Source organism: Papaver somniferum, unplaced genomic scaffold (assembly GCF_003573695.1).
Source record: "Papaver somniferum cultivar HN1 unplaced genomic scaffold, ASM357369v1 unplaced-scaffold_15, whole genome shotgun sequence".
Lineage (NCBI taxonomy): Eukaryota > Viridiplantae > Streptophyta > Magnoliopsida > Ranunculales > Papaveraceae > Papaver > Papaver somniferum.
The window spans coordinates 501,322-508,093 of NW_020624376.1; positions in this window are offsets into that span (position 1 = coordinate 501,322).

The window sequence follows — 6,772 nt, forward strand, 5'->3', positions numbered from 1 at the left end:
TGAAATGGCTTCTAGATGGTATGTTGAAGCTTCCGCTAAAACGTCTTCTGGATGGAATATTGAAGATGATGCTGAGACGGCTTCTGGATTGGATGTTGAAGCTGCTGCTGAGACGGCTTCTGGATGGAATATTGAAGCTGCTGCTGAAATGGCTTCGAGATGGAATATTGAAACTGCTGTTGAAACGGCTTCGGGATGGAATGTTTTCTGTTGGAGAGGGTGCTGGGGAAAGTGCTTGAAAAATCTCTGACGGAGGCGTCATTGACCAAGGTGTCTTTTCATTGACAACTAGTTTTCCATTTTGTGATTTCCTTCCGCAGAGAAGACAATATTTTCGTAAATTGTAGATGTTTTTGATACTTCAGTTTTTGTTTTTGGTCGTGCGACTGAAGCCATGTTTCACCAAGTAATATTCTTTCATTTATGCTGCTTTGATAATTTCACATATTTGATTGAATGAATAAAATCTCCCGGAAGAGACCTAAAATCCCTTTTGCGAAAAACAAGTTCTTCCACCTTCCAAAGCGATTCAGCAGACATGAAGCCAAATAACATAAATGACGCAACAATAATGCTAGTAGGCGTGTCACATTCTCTCCGTTTATCTACTTCCATGGGAACGCCTCGTATGCCGTTGGAAACAGTAACTCAAAATAGGGGAAAAACAGTAGCAATGATTAAGGATTTTTACCAACCTTTTATTGGATTTTCCCTCGCAAATTACACAGGACGTCTGTGATATGCCTCTTGGGTATGTAGAAGTGTGAGCCGTCACAAGCTAGGAAGCACATCGTGAGAAGTAGAGAATCCTCGTCGGGAAAAATTTGAAGCCAGATGTTCTTGAAGGAAGGTATCTGTGCCGCCACTCGATGATCTTCTTCCTTGCACATTCCCTTCTTCAGTTTTTTTTCTTTTTCGGTTAAGATATTTCTTGTAGGGTTTGCCTTTTTCTGGTTTTTAATTGATGTAGTTACTTTGTGGGTTTGCTGGATACTTTTACCTTGAGATGATTTACGAAAACTTATGTTGAAATAAAGATGCTTTTAATTAAAATCGAAACCCTAATTATGAATGCAAGCAGTGAAATCATTTTGGAGGGATTACAAATATTGCAGGGAAAAGGGAAATTACTGAAGGAAATACTTAAAAGGAAAACGTTGGAGGAAAAGGTAGCACAACGTTTTAGGTATTTGATAGACACATTTTGTGTTTAAATTGTCCTCAATGTGTGTATTGTTGAAACTCGATTTTTGTACTAATATTGTGTTTTTTGTGTATTTTTAGGTATTTTTGAAAAATAAATATTGTTGGAAAATTCGGCTCGAAAAATCACTCGGAACACCCCCGGAGGACACTTGCTATGCGAAGCCCAGATTTGGTTAAGGGGCACCTCAATTACTAAGGGTCACCTCTGTTGGCCAACTTCTATTCGCACCCCACAATTGGATAGGGGGACACCCATCATCTTCCCCATTCAAATTCAGTTTTGCCGGGAGAAAAATACAGGCGCAGGCAAAATTAGGGTTGGGGTTTTGATCGTGTTCTAGGGAGATTCAAGGGCTGAAACTCATTGGGTTTGTCTATTTCGATCCAATAGAGCTGGTAATCGTCGTCGTTTGTACCATAATTGGCTAGAACGGTGGATTTAAGGGTTGAATATATTCCCGGGTTTTCTTCCTGCGGAAACTCTATTTCGAATTCTGAGGAGTTTGAGCGAGATTCAATCACTGGACTTGTGTTTCTTTGGGCTTGTTTGGACCAAACATGAGTGGTACGGGCAGGGGATTCGAAGAAGTTGGGTTGTAATCGTGGAGAGAAGAAAACAGAGGACACGAGTTTTCACGGGTTCTATTTGAGTTACAACGAGTTTGAGACGTGTACTGAACGTGTTTGGAGAGGTTAAGATGTAATTTGGAGCATGGCTGACATAAATAAGGAAGGTTGGACAGCTGCAGATGCTCGGATGAAGAAAAAAATATCCGGAGAATATTTTTTGTTTACTGCCGAGTAATAGAGAATATGTGGTAGTTAACTCGAGATTCGATGAGGCTGTTGGGTATAAATAGGCTTCTAGGATCACAGAGAAGACAGGCGGAGAGATTGGGAGAAGTCTAGAGCACTACAAAGTCGAGAAATTGAAATTGCAAAACTGCCATTTCTGATGTTGCAACACTGAAGAACACGAAGAACGGACCTGCTACAACCGTCGTTTTTGAACAGTAACAACGACTCACAGCCGTGGGTCGCAGAAAGAGCAGACTTATTTTAAACAGTGATAGAGACAGTTTCCTTCTATCTTTTTTTTGTAACAGTGCGGTTTTCAACAGTTATAAGCGTTGCAAATCCGATTTTTATTATAAATCTCCCTTATTCATCATTTCTAACCCTTTGATCATAAATGAAATCAACTTTGAGCGTGTTTCCAACACGATGAGCGACTAATTATCTCGTAACCAAGGCAATGGATGAAGCTATTCACACATGAACAATGGATAACTATTTCATTTTCTCTAATATTTAATTATAATTCACTCAATCACTGCTTTTGCAGAGTTCTTAAAAGTTTACATAATTTTCTTCATTAGTTGTGATTCAATTAGATAGGTTAAGCTTTGGTTAGATAATCTATGCTTATGGGATACAATTAATTTTTGAGAATATGTTTGATTATTTGTGAATTAAGAAATAAAGGATTAAAAGGATAATTAGAGTTATGAAATATTTGACATCATTCATTCATGTGTAATAGTAGATTCTAGTGTCTTGGTTATTTTCTAATCACTTGAAATCAATTTTGAGTTATATTTTCTATATTTTTAAGTTCTATTAAGTCTAGAATTCATTGCCTTCACAAGCCTCAACGAACTCTTTACTACAACATCATTGAAAAATACCATCAGTATTGAAGGGCTTGAGCCATCGTGAATGAATTGTCACGCCTTCCAATTTTTTGGCATTGATGAGTTTGCAGTAACCACCCAAGATAAAATCTGTCACCAGGTATGGCTCGTCTTCCCTTTCTTTAGGCGAATCAGGTTAAGCGACTAGCTTCACTGTTACATCTCCAACTTGAAACGTGGTCTCCTTGATTACCATATCTCCAATTTGAAACGGGTTTGGGCGTTGTGCAATCACTTAATTTTTTAGCTCGTTATATTTGACTGAGGAAACTTCTAAATTTTTGAAAAAGTATTTGAAAGGCCCGGCATCCTATTCACATCTCTTAATGACGCCCGGGTTGATAACTGGACCGAGTCCCCATGCCTGACTGAGAGGAGAAGTGACTGGATGCAGAAAGGGTTGTTCAATAAGACTTACTTATGTTCGGAATCTTCGGATGAACGTCGATGGGCTCTCTCCAGGTAATTGAGTTACCTTGGTAAGTTGTTGATACGGCAACATGTGATCTTCAGGGTTGGATGGCTTGTTGGAAATTCTTTCGGGTATCGACACCGGCAGAGGGGATATTCCTAATTTCGTTCTATTGCCATGTACCCATGAGCGCCCCAGAATCATGTCATAATTTAAAAATTCTTTAAAAATGTAGAATTTTCCATGTGTTAGAGCATCTCCCACCTTAATTTCAAGGTTGATGTAGCCATATGCGTTTATTGCTTCTCCTTCCAAGTTTTTGACCATAATTGGGGAAAGATTAGCCTCCTGCTTCGAAATTCTCGCATCTCTCAGAGTCTTGATGGTAACGATGTTGAAGTCAGAGGCCGCGTCGATTAATTTGTTATACATCTCGGCTCCCCCCAGATAAACCGTGGTCAGTAGTCCCCAGTTGCATTTTCCAACACCGCTTCATGAGAGAGCTTGGGATTTTGGTGTGGTTTCTTCAATAGGAAAAAGTCGCATGCCCAACACAACGTGATTAAGGGCTGCGAATATATCTTGACGCTGCGCCTTGGAGATATAGAGAATTTCACATACATGCTGCATCATGGATTGCACGGTTTTGTGAACAGAGTCCCCAGAGAGCATGCAACTCCTGACTGGAATATGCTCTCTTTGAACTCCCTCATTTCCCAGTTGAAGTTCCCCTTCCTCCAACTTTTCTTTGAAGATATGCTTTTATCTATTGCAGTCACTGGTCGAGTGATGGACAAACCTATGGTAGCGACAATACTTAGGGTTTGCCATTTCCTCTTCAGTTGTTGGGCGCCTGATAGGAGGCAGCTTGATGGCGCCATCTTGGATCCATGCTTCCAAGAGTTCAATTACTTATTAGATTGGGAACGGGAAATCTAAGGCCTTTTCTCCGGCTTCTTGATGATATGCAGGAGCCTTAGATGCGGTCTTTCGCAGTGAAGCCTCCTGATGTGCTGGCATTGCGCGCTTGGATTGCTTTTCTGCAGCTGGAGCCTTCCTTTTTCCTCTTTCAGTTACCACGCTCACAAAGGGGCCAATGTTATATTGCTTGTTGATGATACGTCTATTTCCTCGAGTTTCGCGTGCGTCTTCAACCTTGGATGGCCAGGTTCTTTCCAACAATGTTGGTGCTGTTGTGGCCGACCGTTTAACAGCCTCATGGAGTTCAGAGAATGTTTGGAATCACATATTCTCCAGTAAGGCACGGTATATGGGAACCATGCCATTAATGCAATAATCCACTAATTGTTGTTCGGTCACATTTAGGTTTTGACAATCCAGTACTTAAAATCTGAATCTTTTGAAACATCCTTCATAAATCTGAGAAGGTAATTTTCTCAGACACAATGAGGAGAAGAGTATCCTCTAGGAAGAGTAATTCTTTGTACTTTAGGAGGATACGGGGGTTGATGTTGATGCATGTCCACAGAATTGATTTTATATCTGTTTCGAAGAATTCGTTCCAAATCTTCTCGTGTGACAAAATTGAATGGTTGATTCCTCTTCGCTGGAGCTCGTGAACGAGTCTCTTCATCTACAAAGGTGCGCCCTACTGAGTTATCGGCGCCAGAAGTATTGAAAGTGTTCCTCGTTGGCTCTTGTTGGTGTGATACCTGTGGTAGCCGCTCCGTCAGTATCTTGAGGAAAAAAAACACTTCTTTCTGAGTCGAAGCCATATCCGTCTGAGCTCTAGCAAGAACCTTCTGTCTTTCTATCAAATCAGCAATGGTAATATGGGATCGGTTTCCTCTAGCTCCCCCAGTTTCTCGTCCCGATGGTGGAGTAGCAACAACTCTGTTGACGGTAGGAGGTGTTATACTTGAAGAAACGTTGGGGTAGTAGCAGCGGCTCTGGATTACGGTGATCGGAGGAGTAACGCTTGAAGGAACACTTTCCGCGCCGCTGGTGTTGTGGCAGGCCCGGAAAGGGTATAGAAATGATGCGATGAAACGGGGCCTACAGTAATACCGCAAGTGCACGGTCGTCAGTTGTAGCTCGTGCAAGTACGGGTCGATCCACAGAGATCGGGTGTGTTTCGGAAGTGTTTTAGCTAATTGGGTTCCTAAATTGCTATTGGGCTATGAAGCCTTTTGGCTTAAATTGGGCTTTGAGTGCTATTAGGTTTGATAACATTAAAAGGAACTGAGCTTGGGCTCAGTTTGGTCTTTTGAAGTGCAAATGGGCTTTGGCCTTAAACTTAGGCTTTTGATTAAGCCTGAATTGGATTGGGCCTTAATGAATTTGGGCTTTGGTCTTAAACAACTGGGCTTTGGTTAAGCCCACAGTTGAGTGAATTGGGTTTCAGTTTGATGGGCCTTTGGGATGAAATGTGTTGGGCTTAGCTATTGAACTAGGCCTTTGGGATTCACTGACTTGGACTTTGGCTCAGTTGGATGGGATCTGAGCTTGGCTGCAGGAACTGGACTTGGTAGGAGAAGTGAGCAATGCAGCAGTGGTGGTCTGATGCAGGAGCTGCAGCAAGGAAGTGGCAGCAGCAGCAGCCTGGCAGCAACCTTGGCAGCAACAACAGCAGCAGCAACCTTGGCAGCAACCTTGGCAGCAACAACAGCAGCAGCAACCTTGGCAGCAACCTTGGCAGAGGCAAACAATGCAAAGCAGCAGTGCAATGCAGTGAAAGAAAAGTGCTGCACAGCAATAGAATGCAGCAGTGCAATAGAATGTACAAGATGAGAAAGCAGTGCAACAGCAATAGAAAATGCACAGCAGTGCAGCAGCAACATAGTTGCAGCAGCAGCTGCAGCTGCTCAAGCAGTGAAGAAAATGCAAAACAGAAAAGCAACAGAGTTGCAGGGCAGGGAAGAAATAACAAGGCAAAAGCAATGGAAGAACTAAACAGCAGAAAACAAAACAATGCAGAAAAGCAAAACAAAATAAGATGAACCAAGGCCTAAGGCCAAGGGCAGGGATGTGGTGAAGAAATCAAGGGCAGTGAAAGAGAATTAAACAAAGATGAGGTAAAATACCAAAGAACACTGGGGATTTGATTCCACCATCTAACCTATCTAGGCAGTGTTACTTATGAGCTAAAATCTTGTCCCCAATGGACCTAGGTTAAGGTTCAAGCCTGCCTATGGTCCAGGGCTGCATTAGTGGAAGATAATTAGCTTAATTCACTAGCATCACCCCTAGCATTGAGTGTCTGTTTAAGGCACACTCAATCACAGGTGATGTTTGATCCCTAACTTCATTACTTCCCCATTTCAGTTACATGTGGATGGTTAAGTCCCTAAATTCTCTAGTTCACCCCTAGCATTGAGTGTCTTCTTACAGCACACTCAATCACAGGTGACTTCAATCACCAAGAACATTAACATCCTAATTCAGTTATACCTACAAGAATGTTCACTAAGTTTTTTCTACCCAACAAGGTTTTCAGGCT